The following is an 18,146-nucleotide window of genomic DNA, read 5'->3' on the forward strand; positions in this document are numbered from 1 at the left end:
CTGCTGGATCTGTGTGGTAGTGTGAAGACGGGAGTGTCATAGCACTTTTAAAACTGCCTGTGTATTTAAATACTTTCATGTCAAATAAAGACATTTTGAAAAAAAAAAAAAAAAAAAAAAAAATAAAAAGAGTAGATGAGAAAACATAAGAAAATCAGGTCTGAAATTAATAAAACAAAAGAAAAAACACAAAGACTCGGTGAAATGGAGAATTAGTCCTTTGAGAAAATAAACAATATTGAATTTTTTTATCCAAATTAACCAAAAGAGAGAGAAGATGCACATGAATAAACTTAGATGTGAAAAGAGAGGCCTTACAACAGACACTAAGATTATAAGCACATATTTTAAACAGCTATATTCTACCAAACTAGAAAAATCAAAAAGAAATGAATGAATTTCTACATACTTATGTCCTTTCAAAGGTAAATTGAGATGAAGTAAATAATTTAAATAGACCCATAGCATCCATTAAATAGAAGTAGTAATGAAAAGTCCCTTCAAGTAAAAAACAAAAACAAGCTTCAACGAAAAACTAGCTTAAATTCTCCTCGACCTAGTCTACAAAATGGAGATAAAGGGGCATTTCCAAATTCCTTTTGTGATGCCAGTATTACCCTATTATTAAAACCATACGGAAGCCTAACTAGACAGAGTAGACAGAGAGAGAGAGAGAGAGAGGGAGACAGAGAGATAGAGAGAGAGGTGTATCTGATCAACATATATGCAAAAATTCTCAATAAATCTCAATAAAATCCTTGCACATCAAATACAAGAACACATCAAAAAGATTATCTACCATGATCAAGTCAGCCTCATCCTATAGGTGCAGGGATAGTAGTACAACATTCATATAACAATAAAATGCAATCCACTACAAAATAGGAAAGAAGCCACATGATCATTTCATTAGATACAAAAAGGGCCTTTAACATAATACAGCATCTATTCATGATGAAAGTTTTGAGAAAATAGGGATAGGGTAGCATATATTAATATAATAAAGGCAATATGCAACAAACCCACAGCCAGTATCATCCTAAATAGAGGAAAGCTCGAAGCAGTCCCATTAAAATTAGGAACAAGACAAGACTCCTTCAGAAAACCCCCACAGCTGATAAATACAGCCTTCACAGTAGCAGGCTATAAATCAAAACAACAGTCAATATCGTTCCTATATTCCAAGAACTAACAAATTGGGAAAAATTGGGGGAACAATCTTATTTATAAAAGTTCAGAAAATCTTGGAAGAAATCTAATCACAGAAGTGAATGACTTCTATAATAGAAACTTTTAGATTCTGTAGAGGAGACTACAAGATGGAAAGGTTTCTCATGTTCACTGATTGATAGCATTAAAATTATATATATAGTGCTACAACTTTATTGAAAATGCATATGTATGTATGCATGCAGATATACAGCTTTAGGTCTTTTCAAACACCCTTAGTGTGGTTTATCCTTCTTCTGTCCTTTCCTGTCCCTCAGTATTGTCCTTCCTCTCCCTTCACCCTTTTTTCTATTCTCCCCTTCACACACCCATATTCTACCATCCTCCTGTCTGAAGCGCCTTCTCCACCTTCCCGCAATCTTTTTTTCACATCCTATTTCTATCCCTACTCTGTTATATACTCATTTCTAATCATGCAGAGCTCGAGTCTACCATAAGAAAACAGGAGACATTTTTCTTTCCATCCACTTATCTGCAAATACCATGATTTAATTTTCTTCACAAAGGAATAGAATTCCTTTGTGTGCTATGTTTTCATTGCCATTCATCAGTTTAAGGTACTTAGGTTGTTCCCATTTTATACTTACTATGAAGAGAGGTATCAAACATTGTTGCAAAAGCATCTTTGGAGGAAAAGTTTGAGCCCTTTGGATTTTGAACTCTTTAAAAATATTTCTTCATCATTTCTGTTTTATTTTTTTAATTTCAAGAACTCTGCTCAGATTCCTGGCTCTTCTATAGTTTTTAGTACTTTATATAGTACTAAAGTATTAAAGATAGTGTTAATCTATCAGATGTATAGCTGCAAAGATTCGTTCCCACTCTGTAGTTGATCATTTCCCCTTCTGTAGAGAAACTTCTTCAGCTTTACGGTGTCCTGTTTATCATTTAATCGTTGGTCTTAATTCCAGGGTCTGGAACCCTATTCAGAAAGTCCTTTCATGTGCCTGTATCTTCCAGGGAATTGTTGTCTATGCTGTCTTCTTGCAGTTTCAGAACTCCAGGTTTCAAGTTTGATCCATTTGGAGTTGGCTTTTGGTGTGGGTATAGACATGAGTCTAATAATTTCCCCAGCGCCATTTGTTGACCACACTGCCTTTTCTTCAGTGTGTACTTTTGTCAAATATTGGATGACTGAAGTATGTGCACTCTTATTTGCATCTTCTATTTTGTCCCATTGAACCATATGTCTGTATTCATGCCTGCACCATGCTGCTTTTATTATGACAGCTCTGTATTATCACTTGAAATATGGTAAGGTAACCCTTCCAGCATATTCTTTTTCTCAGAATCTATCCAGTGTCTTTTGAGGTTTCATACTAATCATAAAAATATTTTCTCTGTCCCTGTGAAGAAATCATGGGATTATTTTAAAAAATCAGAATTGCACTGAATCTTAAAATTACTTTTGGTAGAATGCTTATTTTCAGAACGTTAACTATGCCAATACATAAGCATGAGAGGTCTTTCCATCTTCTAGTGTCTTTCTCAATATTTTTTATTTAAAAATTTAAAGTTTCCATTGTAGAAGTGTTTTATTTCTTTGGTTAGTTTTTTTCTACATGTTTTATTGGTTTTTAGTTTTTTGAGTGTAGGTTCTTGGGGCTATAAACTTCTCTCTTAGAACTGTTTTTAATGTATCTGTGAGGTTTTGTTATGTGGTGTTGCTATTTTCTTTTAATTACAAAAATTCTTAGTTCTATTTTAATTTTTTCTTTGACCCATTCTTCATTAAGTAGTGTGTTGTTTAATGTCTGTGAGTTCAGGTTATTACTAGAGATCTGTTTGCTGTTGACTTTAAGCTCTATTTCATTGTGGTCAGATAGGATACACAAAATCATTTAAGATTTTCTGGATTTGTTAAGATATTTGTTGTTGGGACCATTTAGAGTCCTGGCCTTCAGCTGCTCTTCCTTGCTAGAGATCTTTACTTTCCTTCTGATTTGAGTTGCTGATAGCTGTGCCAAAGTTGTTTACCAGCTCTGCTTCACAAGCCCGAGTTGCCTTGGCCTTGAGGATCAGAGGTTTTCACCTGTTGGCCCACCTGACTGTGTTGGGTATAAAAGCCTCTGTGGTGCTATTGGAATAAGGGGCTTCTTACCAGTGACTAAAGGTCCGTGTCTCTGTCTCTCTGTCTGTGCTGTCTCTCTGTATGTGTGTCTTTGTGTGTTTCAACCTCCAGCCCCTTGCCCAAAGCTCGCAAACCGTATGGTAACGCATAGAGTGCAGACAGGCGTTGTGCACTGCAATTTGTGTGTCTGTGTGTCTCAGTATATGATCTATTTTAGAAAAGCTTCCATGGGCTGCTGAGTAGAATGCATGTTCTTTGTGTTTTTTTTTTGTTGTTGTTTGTTTGTTTGTTTGTTTTTTGTTCTTTGTTTTTTAAATGGAATATTCTGTTAGGTCCATGTTATATGATTTAATCCAGAGGCTTCTTTTTATTTCCCCCCCAGGTAATCTCTCTACTGGAAAAAGTTAGGTATTGAAATCTCCTGCCATTTCTGAGATTGAGCTTATCGGATCTAGTAATATGGGGTTTTTTTTGCTGTTGTTTTAAATGAAATTGGGTGTCCTCACAGTTTGATGCATACATGCTTAGGAGTTTAATGTCTTCTTGGCAAATTCTTCCCATGATGAAAGTGATGTCTTCTTTTTCTCTCCTGATTTGTTTTAGTTTGAAGTCTACTTAGTCAGATATTAGAGTAGAGACATCCACTTGCTTCCTGCTCCATGTATTTGGATTACTTCAGGTTTGATTTTCCATTGAAAGAATAGGGATGATTCCAACTCAGCCACAAGCAAGAAAGCATGCAAATGGGAGTAGTGCCTGGGTCTGTATAGGCTGGTTAGCAAACTGTACTGTGCAAACTTTTCTTGTGAATGCGAGGATGTGGGCTAGCATCACGGACACTAGCTATACAAGTAAGAGCTGACGAGATCAGAAGTTTCAGGGATTCACCAGGCTTGCCCAACACACAAATGGACATGCCACCTGGAGATTAGATACAAGGCAGGAGGACAAGAGTTATGGGACTTAACTCTTATGTTATGGGTTATGGGTCTGGACCCATATGAGTTATGGGTCTGGACCCATATGAGTTATGGGTCTGGACCACCACATAAGATGGGAAGCCTGGACTAAGCATGGAGGTTGGATGGAGTGTGGGTGGGCAAAGATCCAGCAGACCCACCAGAGTGGACTGATGCATCTGGGGCAAGCTTAGTGATTGGAGAAGGTACAGCTAGACTAGTATACATGGACTCATCAGATTGAACCAGTGCATTCGGAGTGTGGCCCAGGTTGGGCTTTGAGTTGGATATAAGCTGCAGGTGGACTTGGGTCAAACCAGTTCATCAGACTCGGTTGGTCTACAGGATGCGTGAATGGTGCCAAGAAGGTTGGAAATGACATCATCAGGGCTCACTAGAGTGGCCTATTGCACAGGATAGGCAACCAGCATCCTGTGTGGGTATCGGAGAGGATACAGGTAAGCTAAAGTCAAGTGGATTTATCTGGCTGTACTAGAGCCCAGGATGTGCCCCTCAGAACAGTTCTGGAGGCTGTATATGGTGTAGGTGGACTAGGGTCAGGCAGATCCCATCTCAGCCATTCAAGTCAATACTACTTGCACTCCCTAGATGCCTTAGGGATATTGTAATGGTCCATATGCCCCAAAAGGCGAGATTTTGTAACAGTGGTCAGAATGTTCTATGACAGCCTTTCCAAGGGTCTGTCTCAACAAAGTAGTGACTCTTACAAAGAGGAGTGCACAGGCATATTTATAACAGCATCATGGAAAGTAGTGAATATAGAAAGACCCAAAAATTAAGATTGGCTATATCCATCCTGAACATTGGTCTAATATAAAAGTGCACATAACTGAAGGTCATCTAGAGAGGAATATGCAGTGGCATGGGGTACCCATCGTGGATACAGAGTCAATGGAGGCAGCAGTGTGGTCTGTGGATGCTCAACTCTGGCAATTTAAATGTTTTTTTTTTTTTTTTATCAGTTTCTGTTATTTCTAGTTGCTTTCTCTGATCACTGTCCTGCTCAGTCCCACAGCCGTTCAGTCCCAAAGAAACACAGAGGCCTACATTAATTATGAACTGGCTGGCCTATTAGCTCAGGCTTCTTATTAACTAATTCTTACATCTTACATTAACCCATAAATCTTGTCTGTGTTAGGCATGTGGCTTGGTACCTTTTATCAGTGTGGCATTATCATCTTGCTTCCTCTGCATCTGGGTGAAGATTGCAGACTGAGCCTTTCCTCTTCCAAGAATTCTCCTGTTCTTGTCACCCACCTATACTTTCTGCCTGGCTACTGGCCAGTCAGCAGTACAAGTGATAAATCTTTACAGGGAACAAGACCATTGTCCCACAGCAATTAAGTACCTCTTATCAAAATGCTCAGAACCCTAAGTGTTTTAGATTTTCATTTTTTTATATTCTGGAATATCGCACTCATAAATACATGCATGCATGTATATTTAGAGAGAGAAAGAAATACACACATATACACAATCTTGGGAATGGGACACAAAATTCTTTTGTGCTTCATATATTCCTATTACACATAGCCTGGCTGGAATTTAAATTTATATATATTTTTAGTGTGATTATGTTTGATTATAATCTGACATGTGAGGTCAGATAAAGAACTTTCCATTTGTAGCTTCATATCTGTACTCCAAAAGTTTCTGAGTTTGAAGTATTTTGGATTTTGAATTTTAGAATTAGGTATATTCACTTTATATTTCCTTTATGCTATGTATGTGTGTGTTTTTATGTAAGTGCAGGTGCTAATGAGGTCGCCAGAGGTTGATATTCTCAACCAATCAGTCTATGCCTTATTAATTTGTTTATTTTAATTTATTTAATTAATCCCATTTATTTAGTGAGAGACATGGGGCTCACTGATTTGGCTAGACTTTGCTGGCCAGCAAGCCTTCTACCTGGTTCTCTAGTACTGGGATTATAAGCATAGAGTCTTTTAAAAAATATTGATTTATTTTATGTATATGAGTGACCTGTCTTCACACACACCAGAAGAGGAAATCAGACCCCATTGCAGATGGTCGTGAGCCACCTGCAGCTGAGCCATCTCTCCAGCCCCACAGGCACACACATTTATATCCAGCATTTTTATATGAGTACTGAGGATTAGACTCAGCTCTTTATTTTTGTCTGGCAAGCACGTGGCCAACTGAACTGTCTCCCCAGACCCTATGCTATTTTATCTTTTAAAATACAAAATGAAAGTTCTTTTTGGTTGACTATAGTTACTAGCTAGGAAAAGTTACCAAGCTGTTGCTCAGTTTGGGGGATTATTGGAGCACTCACTCCTTCTGGGCAGTTTGATCTATCATTTGTCTGTGTAAAATTCTTCAGTAGTTCAGTCAGAGGAGGAGAGTATGTGAGAAAAGGAGAAAAGGTGTTTTTTTTTTTTTTTACATGTTTGAAATGCCTTCCTTGGTCCTTATTTTCGAACAATCATATGCCAGGGTATATATGCTTTATTACCTTTTCTCTCAACAATTTGAAAATACTGTTCAATTGTCTTGACATCAGTGAATGGGTGATTTTGCTGATGAAAAGACTGAGTTCAGTTTAATGAACATTTCTTTGTAGGTATTTTTTTTCTTTTTGTCCTCACAGCTTTATATTTTTATCTATAATATTCTGCAGTGTCACTACGCAATGTCTAAGCAGAAATTTATCTTTGTTTATTCTTCTTGGCACTTGGCGCATGCTTTCTAGCTGAGGCTTGTCATCTCTCATCAAGGCTTAGCTATTTTCTCTTTGCAAATTGCTTTCCCGTCAGTTCCCACAGTTGAGAAATCTGACTACGTGTGCACACAAGATTGTCAATCTATCCTATTTTTAACTGCTGCTTTGCTTTTATAATTGAGGCAAAATTTATTTCCAGTGAGATTCATAGGCATCATGTGTGTAATTTGGTGTACACATACACTTGTGAGACCACGAAATCCCAGTCAAGCATATGTTCAGAATCACAGACATTCCCTCTTCCTCCTTCCACACAGGTAACTCTTCCTATTTTTCCCATGGTAGCTCCATAGTTCTTCAGTGTCCTATAAACAGGACTATTCTGAATCTATTTTGTCTTATCTCTTTCACTCAAAATGTTTTTGAGATAAATCTATTTTATTACATGTGCCAACAGCGAATTCCTTCTTTAAAGTTCAGTAGTCTTTCATTGTAGAAAAATACATTGAACTTATGTAATTCATTTTCCAGTGTAGGCAGTATGAGTCTTCAGATATGTAGATGAAGGTGTGCCTGGGTGTCACAGCCAGTGAGCTACCCCAGGCTTAGTCATTGTAGGCATAAGAATCTCAGGCCACAGTAACTTTAATGATGCCCCAGCTCGGACCATTGAGCCTGAGAGGCATTTGTAAAGCTAAGTCTACTTCTTCCAGGTTTCCCAGATCTTAGCTTTGTCTCAGCAGAGCCCCTGGCAAAGCCACAAAAAGGATGGGGGTTGGAAGACTGAAAAGCACCAACACAATCAAAAGCCCTGGCATGTTTCTCAGGAATCAGGACAGAAGTCTTTGCAATCAACCCTGCGTCAGCCCTACCTCTCATTCCACACTTTTACCCCTGTTTGGTACCACAGTTCCCTCTTACCCAGTTTTTAACAACTTCCCACTTTTCTTCCAGCCGTCTAGTCAGGAAGAATCTGATTACATAATTTATGATACTGAAAAGTTAAGGGATGTGATGGACCAGAAAATGCCTCCCCTGGTTTCCAGGCTGTGATCCGTTTAGTGTCCCTGTTTCCTTAGATCCAAAAGGATGAGTTTACAGGTGCGGTTAAAGACTTTGGAAGTTGGGAGAGTCAGGGAGCCCAGTGCAACCACCAGGTTTTCAATGAGAAGGTCAAGGCAGAGAAGGGGATGTAACAAAAAAAAAAGCCAGAAAGGAGGAAAGAGAACAGGGAAGGGAGGAAGTCGCTGGGAGATGTGGAGGTGGGAGGCTGAGGGCGTCTTGTGTTTCTTTAAAATGGAAGAAGGTTCTGAAGCAAAGATGTCAGCAGCTCCTAGGAAAGAGAAAAAAGCAAGGAATAAGATTTCCAAGAGGTTCCAGAAAGACTTCAGTTCTGTTGACCTATCTAGACTTCAGGCATCCCAGAACTACAAGATAATAAGTTTCTATTATTTTAAGCTGACTTGGGTCAAATTGCTGAAGTGCTGATGGGAAACCAACACAGGGGCTGAAGGTTTTTATCTTCTTAGAAATACTTGAAGTCAACCAGGGGACCAAAGGAGAAGGGAATTACGTCGTCAAATACACAACTTGGCATTGGAAGGGTTTCAGCCTCACAAGCAGGTGACTGCGTTCTTCAGTTCAGTAATCTTGTAGTATCTTTAACAGACATTATTCATTTCACTATGTTGGGGAACTACTACAGAAGTGTTTGGTTTTTTTTTTTTGGTGTATGTGTTATTCAATCATTTCAATTTTGTGTAATTTTACTTCTAGTTGCTGAGTTTTTTTTTTATTAGCTGTCTTCATTTGCATTCCTTTTCCTTGAGTTTTGGGATGGCAGGACAAGCTCAGGAGTGTTCTTCTGGAGTTGCCCTCTCAACACTGCGGCATTGGAGCTCGTTTTTTACCTTTCTAGAAGTTTCTGTTCTTAAAACTGTTGACTTAGGAAGTTGCTAGCCCTAGAGCGGGTACTAGTTTAGGGATGGACAGATAGGAGAGAGAGAAAAACAAGTATGAAAATTCATGGATGTTCTCCACTCTGGAGGCTTCATGGGTGTGGGGCACCTGGGTTTAGGCAGAAGCCAGGCTGGTAGAGGGAAGTACCTAAGGCTGGCCTAGTGGGGTCTTGCCCTTCTGTCCTGTAGTCCCAACCAGGTCATGTGACGTTCCTTTAGCCAATTGTTCAGAGAGACAAGTTAAGGTATAAAATAAAGGTGATTTCCGTTCTGATTCTTCACCGCAGCAATATGTCAGCCGCCCCCAGAGAGGACGAAAGTAAATGAATCGGTGCTGGAGAGTGAAGGATACCATCCGTGCAGAATGGCGAAAGGACTCCCAAACAGCATCTTCATTGATTTTCTTTGTAATTGACACAGCATCTCGGTTTGCCTTCAGGCTTCAGCAAGAGAGAATGGGCAGCCATGTACACAGAGCTTGCCGGTGTCGGAATTTAATAAAAAAAAAAAAATACCTTCCAAATGAACGCCCTTTCTTCCTCATTGTTCCTCTTTCTTTCTCTCTCTTCTTTCTGCTTCCTTGGTGTCCCCTCCTTTCCTATTTTTCTCTACTCAATGCCTTCCACCCCCACTTCCAAACAGAAGCATGCACGGTAAATATTACAGTGTGTGCAACCCGGCTGTCACATCGATGACTTTAGGAAAAGAAAAAAAATAGCACATTTCACCTTTCAAGTTGGCTTGAATCTCATTTAGACAAAAGCTCAGTATTTTTCTGGAAAAAAAAAAAACAAAGCACAAACAAAGCATAACTCGAGGTGGCCATATCCTAGAATACATCACTAAAGCATGATTTCAGGAAGTCCTGTGCTCCCCTCAGGGGCTCCCGAGAATCCCCTGCACAGGATATGGGAGCATGGGTGTCACCTCCTAATCTGCAGGTCAGCTTCCCCTGACCTCAGAGGCAGATCCTGGCCCTGGCATGTTGCTAGATATGGATTTCACAGTCCGTGGAAGCTGAGGTTCACCTTGTAATTTTCAAGAGTCCCTTGACAAGAGACCCTCTGTAGGTAGCTGGGATGGAGGGTTGCTATGGCCTGAAGCTGCCTTCGAGAGATCTGGGAGCAAAAAAAGGGATGCTGTGCATTAGAGAAAAGCCTTATCAGTGACTATCAGCAGCTGCTGGGCCAAACCTAAGAAGGCTGGATTTGATTCTGGAGAACAGATCTCCTGATAATCTCTTATTGTGGCACACTTGTGTGTATTCCAAGGAATGGGTAAACAGTCAGATATCACCAGAAACATGTACCAGAAAGACACCATTGTGCCAGAAGCTAATCTCGGCACAGAAGAGGCTCACAATGTAGTAGGATACTTTCATCCTTCTCCATCTAGCTCTGCCGTCTTTACTTTGCTCTTGCTTGTTTGCTTTAAAGATGCCTTTTAACTTGCCTTGGGAACCATATTTCCTCCTTCAACAGATACCTGTAGAGTTCTATATGTGCCCACCACTGTGTTTTGTGTGATGGATAGAATGGTGGGCATCCAGTCTCTAGTGAGATGGGAAATAGAAACAGGGTAATGCTCAGAAGTCCATGGACCAGCTAGCCTGTCTTACAGGGGGGTGAACATCAAGAGCACTTCCTCAAACAAGGTGAATGGTAAAGACTATCATGCAAGGCTATCCTTTGATTTCATACATTACCTGTAATCACAACATGCATAAATATACAAGAGCATACATATACACACCATACACATACATTACAAACATACAGGCGTGCTCTTACACATGTATTAAAAAGTAACTCCAGATGTTGTCAAATGTTTGTGTGAAGCACAATAACTAATTGAGAATTTCTACCATAAGCAATTCCATTTGACCTTTGTAATACCTATGTAGGCAGAACGACTCTTAAGACTATTACCGTGATAAAACCCCAAAAGCAACTTGGAGAGGAAATGGTTTATCTCATCCCACATGCCCTGGTCACAGTCCATCCGTACTAAAGGGAACTCAAGGCAAGAATTCAAGGCAGGAGCCTAAAAGCAGAAACTTAATCAGAGGCAATGAAAAAATGATTCTTCCTGTAATATTTCTCGTGGTGTGCTCAGTTGCTTTCACAGCACCCAGGACCACCAGCCTAGAAACGGCACTGCCCACTGTACACTGGTCCTTCACACATCAATTGTCAGTCAGGAAATTGCATTACAGGCTTGTGCACAGGGTAGTCTAGTGGGGACATTCATTTCTCAATTGAAGTTTTCTTTTTGCAAAATGACTCCAGCTTGTGTCAAGTTGACATGAAACGAGCCAGCACAAGTTTTAATATTTTCTCCATCAACTAGACACAGAGGGTGATTTCAAGTCATTATATCCTCTGTTGAAAGGGAAGGGTAACAGTTTAAACATGCATAAGATCACTTATTCTGATTCCATGGGCTTCTTCTGGTCACTGTCAGTTCACCAGTTTCCCCACACCCTTCTTTGTTATTAAGTTCTTATTTTAAGCTTGAACTCAAAGCCACTCCTGTGAGATTTATTGTGGTTCTTTGTACCTGACACTTGAATGTGAGATATATGCTATGAAATATTTTCTCTTTCTCATTTTATCTGATATTTAAATGGTTCCCAGCTAAAAACTCAAAATGATACCCACAAGTCCTCATTCCAAATGGTCATAAAACAAAAGCTATGAGAAATTTTTATACATAAAAGTAAGAGTTCTGTAGTTAGGTTTACTATCAAGAATGATAGGGGCAATAACTAGAATTGTCCTCCCAGATATACGTTTCCAGTAGGGGAGTTAAACTATTGCGCCTAATGGGATATTAACTTGACACTCAAACACATCACTGTTTGTTCAACTGTAACCTTTCCTTTCCCTTTGTCCCCAATACGTCATATTAATATCAATATCACAATATAAAACATATTCAAAACTTCAAACGTTCCACAGTCTTTAAAAACTCAAACTTTTAAAGTTCAGTCTCTTTTAAAGTCCCTCTAAAACTGCAAAGACTCTCTGAAACCCCCAAATCCCTCAATTGTGAATTCCTGTAAAGCAAAAATAAGTTGCATACTTTTTTACTCAAAGAGGGAAGAACCAGAGCATAATCACAGTAAAAACAAAAAGCAAAATAAAAATTCAACAGTATTACCAAGTTCAGTGTTGGATGTCTGGGACACACTTACAGTCCTCCAGTCTAGCAAGGCCAGTATGGTTAGTTCCGCTTCTCCAGTTCGCCCTCTGCAACACAAACAGATGGTTTCCTGGGCTCAGAATGTCTCTGTTTTCATATCCGCTACTGTCCTTGGTGCTTCTCCCATGGTGCTGGCAACTCTGAAATTCTGGTTCCCCTGCTGTAATTGTGTTGCGCTTTGACCAATTGTCACTCCAGGACTCTCTTCACAGTCTCTGAGCCTGCCACATAGTGCCGAGCTTGAACTTCTCTCCCATGACCCTTCTACCGCAACTGAGGCTGAGCTTTCACAGTGATGAAGCCTCTCTACAGACTCCAGTCCTGCTACACAGTGCCGAGCCTCGGCAGCTCCCCATGACCCCTTCTTCAAAACCGAACACCTGAGTGACTCTTACACTGTTAATTTGGCTGCTGCTGTGAGATGGCATCTCACCCAACTCTGGACTAGTTTCTCTATAATGATGCAGAGGAAATATCCCAGAAGGTTTTGCCTTCTTGATTGCAAATGAGTCTTCAGCCTCAAATGACCAGGACCCATTGTTCCAGTAAAGTAGAGTCTCACATGGGTGGTTCTTAGTTAAAAATATCAACGGTCCCGAAAGAGCCTTTAGAGAACTTTCACAAGCCAGGTATCCAGCATCCACATTGCTCTCAGCATGTTTATCTTCCAAGCTCCCACAGAACCGCCCATTGAGCTCTGGGCACCAATGGCTTTTTTCAACCCAAAGTCCTAAACACGCCCGCAATCCTCTCCAAAGCAGGTGGTCAGATCTGTCGCGGCAAAATCCTCCCACTTGCTATCAATTTCAGTCTTAATTGTAGTTTCTATTGCTGTGATAAGACACCGGTGGCAAAAGTAAGTTGGGGAGAAAAGTACTTATTGCATCTCACTTGCTCCAATTGCTGCCCATTGTCAAGGGAAGTCACGACAGGAATTCGAGGTGGCAATCAGGAGGCAGACACTGAAGCAGAGGCCACTGAAGAATGCGGCTTACTGGCTAGCTCTTCATGACTTGCTCAGCCTGCTTTCTTATAATGCCCAGGACCACCAGTCAATGGATGGCACCAACTATAGTGAGCTAGCCTCTGTCACATCGATAACTAATCAAGAAAATGTACCACAGGTTTGCCCACATGCCAATCTACTGTTTTTTTTTTTTCTTTCACATTGAGATTCTCTTTGGCAAAATGACTCTAGTTGGGTCAAGTTGACATAAAACTAGGCAGCATAGCCCCCCCCCTCCAATTTATCATACTGTTTTCTCCTTAATGGATATCAACAATGACCTCCCGACACCCTGGCAAACAGCTAGGAGAAAATATTTTGACACATGAAAACGCCTGCCAAGGTGGCCCCTGAGTCTGCCTCGGCATGAGATTGGTGCCGAAGAGCATGTCGGGTATTAAAAGTGAAAACACAAAACGCTTCTGTGTGTAGTAATGGATTTAAAAGGTCCAGTGTCAACATGTAGGGTTTTAGACTCTATAAGGAGAAGTAGCATTTATTGTTGACTCATTTTTCCGTCTCAGTTATGTGATACCATGGAGGTGAGACTCAGGGTTTGCATTTTTAGGGACCAGTAAAATAAGAGTCCTATTGTTAGAAAGGGGCTACCCTGAGGGAGAAACTCAGGTTCATCAGAAGGCAAAGTTGATGTCCCTTGAATGACACCTTTGTTGATCCCTCATGGGGTGCTGGGCAGGATGGATGGCCTTGAAGGGTCCCTTAAATGTTCCCATGTAATGATCTGAAATATGGACTCATTATTAGGGAAAGAAACAGCACCGAACACGATCCCAATGTGAGCAGTCTGTTACGCTATTTTCCTAAAATACCAAAGGTCACCTTTGTGGGTGTGTGGAATACTGATGCTCATTTCTGCTTGGCATGCTGAAAAAAAAATCAAACTCCAAATAAAGCAATAAAACAATCCTTATAGAGCACTTTTAACAAGGAAAAATTGGTTTAGACTACTTGCTTATTCCTTTCTGGCTGGCTGCTTTGAACTTGGGAGGGTGCTGGGAATTAGAAAAGAAAAGATTTAGTGTCGCTTAAGAGGCTCAGCCAGGGCCAAGCCTTTTGTGTGGGGGAAGGATTTTTTTTTCCTATTTTAACTTCCCGTGTCTTCTTTGTTTTGTCTTCTTTCTTGAATATTTCTCCCTCCCCAGAAGTTTCCTGTGCCCTGAATCAGAGGCATGCCACCCCAGCAGTACCTTAACATTGCCCGCGGGGAGACGGTTTGTTAACCAATACCAAAAGGCTAGCCCTGAAAACATACATATGAGTAACGCTATACAGACTGAGCAGTTTATATTTATGTATTTAGGATTACGTGTGTGTGTGTGTGTGTGTATAAAAAGGCTATCATAGATGTGAAAGAAAGAAAGAAAGAAAGAAAGAAAGAAAGAAAGGAAGGAAGGAAGGAAGGAAGGAAGGAAGGAAGGAAGGAAGGAGGGATATATGGGAGAGAGGGAAGTGGGAAATGATGTAATTGTTTTATAATTCCAAAAAATAAAAGATATAATAAAATGGAAAAAATTACAGATATGCAGTCATAGATATTCCAGAAGCTTGGTGCTGAAATGGGAGGGTCCAGCATCTCACCTGGTCTGAGAACCATTGTTTAGGTCATTGACGTCTCAGCCTGGGTTGCCTATCCTGCCTCCCATTCTTGAGGAGAGTTGATAGAGGGTCAATAGTAAACTTGGGATGTTGGACTAGATGGCACAGTCAGAGTCCAGGATAGTCAATAATGATGATGATGATGATAATAATAATAATAATAATAATAATAATTCTTGCCCCAAGCAGAGTCACCTCACAGCATACTAAGATGGGACTCTGATACCCGTGGACCCAGCCTTGACCCAAACAACAGGTTGTGATCTAGAATACCCAGCCTATCAGTCTAGCAGAGCAGATTTAGCTAGAAGGGCTAGATCTCACAGTCATTCCTGGAGCACAGTCCTTGCCAACCTTTTCCTGTAATAACTCAGCCTTCGTGCTAGGTTAGTGGTTTTTCCTCTGTTTTAGGTTGCTAAGATTTTTAATTCTTATTTTTGCTGTAGGTCATGGACCCTGGGACCTTGACCAGTCTAGGCGAGTGCTCTACCGCTGAAGCACACGCCAGCCCTAGATCATTTGCATTTGTAAGTCATGAGCATGAGTGAATGTTGAAATGTATCAGTCATGTTCACGTTCTGCTGAAACGCTCAGATGATGTACCTTCTGTTTTGCCAAAGTGGAGGATTAAACAGACTTTCTTTCTTCCAGGAAGAAGCCAAGTTTGCATTTCTGGAATCAGCCCAACTTGCTTACCAAATAATATCCTTTCAGCATAAAAGGTAAAAAGAAAGGAAAAAGATTCAGAGGTCCCAGGAGTTCAGGTAGATTAACCCAAGCTAGAAGGATTTGAACACGTGCGATCAACTCTGAGTCTGGGTCTCTGCCCAAAAGCCTTCCCAAGACTCCAGGGTGAGGGCAACTTTAGATGGAGACATGGGAGGAGGACGGTGAAGATGACCAGTCACGTTTCAGGAGACAGGAGGAGAGTGACTGGCATGCAGGTGAGGCTGTTATGGCAGGTGTCACAAGGGGAGAGTTGGAGAGTGCTGAGAAGAGGACACGGGTTCAGACACTGAGCTCATTTGTACCCATGATAAACCCTTCTTGTAAGGGCCCACCGAGAAGCTAGGTGGTCCAGCCCACAGTTCATCTGTTTTGAACACTCCAGGATTGCTTTCCGAAAATCCCACTCCAGTTTCAAGGACCACTGTAACGTGGATGGTGCTGAAGCCATGATTCCCCTGCCTCAGGGTCCTCATTCCAATGATGACCACTCCAGGTCCTTATCAGAATAGCTTCGGGAAACTCTGGGAAAGTGTAGATGGCCCTGCCCACTGCAGCCATTCCTTACTATGGAATTAGCTTTCTCCTAGTATTGAACTCTGGCCAAACACTCTGAGGAAGAGTTTGGGTCCGCTTGTCTAATTTTCACCCATCCGCTCCTCCTTATTAGTGCTCAGCTTCAACACTTGGGCATTTGAATGAGTTTTTCTTTTTCTTGGGAGCAGCAAGCTATCGCTTCTCTCCTTTCTTCTGTTACCAGCTATCTTCAAAGAGACACACAGACTGTTCCCGCTTTCTCAACTCTGGATCTCTCCTCTCTTCCAGTAATTTCTGTCCCAGCCACACTCTTAAAATAGCTGCAAATGAACACAGGGTTCCCTCTACCTCTCAGCAATTACTGCCTTGAGGCGCCATCCACTGGGCGTCATCTGCCCAGTGACGAAGCAAAAAACCGTGATTGGGGCAAGCAAGGCTTATGATGGTTGCATATTTAAGGCTTACGAATGATGGAAGTGGGCACCATGTGTTCAAAAGGCTATATGTAATTGGTGGAATTACAGTAGGAGTATAAGCAAGTCATGTATTCTTTCTAGCTATGTCAACAGGGTATATCTCCCGGGCAGATGTGAGAAAGTCACCGAGCCATTTCAGAGAGGGACCAGGGACAGGCTAAGATCTATTGCAGCACCTGGAGTTATAAGCCCCTTGCTAGTTTGTAAGCCCAGCTAGTCGCCCTCTGATATGAGAGCTCAGTCAGTACCAAGGGAGCTGCTCCTTGCCTGTATGTGATTTTCATATAAATAGAGCAGAAGGATCTTCAATCTGTCCCTTGGGGAAAGAAAGAAAGAAAGAAAGAAAGAAAGAAAGAAAGAAAGAAAGAAAGAAAGAAAGAAAGGAAGGAAGGAAGGAAGTCAGGGAAGGTGTCTATCATTTTTCTAGAACTTTGGAAGTTGCTTATAATGGACTTCTTGTTTACTTAGGTAAAATTATATCTCTCTGGGGACTTTGATGGATTTGAAGACAAATAGTTTTACTTATAGGTTTTCTTAGCTAGGATAAAAGATAAATTAGATAATTTTAGACTCATAAAGAAATATTGTAACTGCAATTTTTGCTTGATACCTGTATTATTATATATAATTTTATTACGTTAAAATTAAGACATTCCTTTTAACTAGGCAGAAAATGGAGATGATGTCAGATGTCCTTCTGTATATGTGTTGCTTTTATTGGTTGATAAATAAAGCTGTTTCAGCCAATGGCTTAGCAGAGTAGAACCAGTTGGGAGATATGAATGGGGATATGTAGAGAGAGTAGGTGGAGTCAGTGAGGTACCATATAGCTGCAGAAAAAGATAGACACTAGAAACTTACCAGTAGACCACAGCCTCATATTGAGACACGGATTAATAGAAATGAGTTAATTTAAGATGTAAGAGCTAACTAGGAATATGCCTCAGCTATTGACCAAACAGGGTTGCAATTTAAAAAAAAAAAAAACAAAACCTAGGGATCTGGTTTGTTCTCTATCTCCTTACTCAACTTGCCTGTGCTTCAGCTTTGACACCTGTAAAATGAAGGTGGTGACGGTCCCATAGGGCTGTGGAGAGCTGAGCGCCTGGGTTGTAGGCAGCACACTACTTCCCAATATGCCCCTCAACACATTGCTCCATCTGTGTGACCCCCTGTGCCCCTCCTCCACAGTCCATGCCTTCTTGGGAGTAAGGCGTGGGACAGCAAGTCTGAAGCTGCTCACCAGCCTGGAAGTGTCGTTGGGTGGAGGAAGACAACCCAGGTCTTTGGTTCCACCTCTAACTGGGCTTTTTGGTAATTTTCTTGCAGACTCTGGTATCCATCCTTTGTTTTGTTTTTCCTGCAGAACTCTGCACTTGGTTCTTGCAGCTTTTGGTGCAATGATCAAACGTCTTGCATCACCGAGTGAGGTGAGGTGGAGGGCTTTCTTGTGATCATAAAAAAAAAAATGTGATTTCAGCGTAGCATGTCCCCACACCCTTGTTTGGCTTTAGAAAGGAGTCTGCAAGGCTTACACAGCTTGTCCTTGTTTGATCAGCAAGCATTTGTGTGATGTGTGACTGACACAATTGTCCTCTTGTTTTAGCCTTTGTGGGGATACAGGCAGCTGATGGATACCCGAGAAGGAAGAAGATATT

The 18,146-nt window shown here is 40.9% G+C and overlaps 1 long non-coding RNA gene across 2 annotated transcripts in view; it reads left to right on the top strand.

The window, feature by feature from the left end:
- Positions 1-18,063, top strand: part of LOC126511089 (uncharacterized) — a 104,072-nt gene extending 86,009 nt beyond the window's left edge. Inside the window, exons 7-9 of one of the 2 annotated variants that reach the window (XR_007594603.1) lie at positions 15,196-15,276; positions 15,401-15,471; positions 17,818-18,063. This is a non-coding gene — a long non-coding RNA (uncharacterized lncRNA). Of the gene's footprint in view, positions 1-9,209; positions 9,632-15,195; positions 15,277-15,400; positions 15,472-17,817 lie in introns of those variants that run through there. The other variant, XR_007594602.1, reaches the window with a different exon arrangement.
- The last annotated feature ends 83 nt before the right edge of the window (positions 18,064-18,146 follow it).

This window comes from Alexandromys fortis, unplaced genomic scaffold, assembly GCF_014885135.2.
Source record: "Alexandromys fortis isolate MF-2015 unplaced genomic scaffold, M_Fortis_MF-2015_v1.1 scaffold_94, whole genome shotgun sequence".
Lineage (NCBI taxonomy): Eukaryota > Metazoa > Chordata > Mammalia > Rodentia > Cricetidae > Alexandromys > Alexandromys fortis.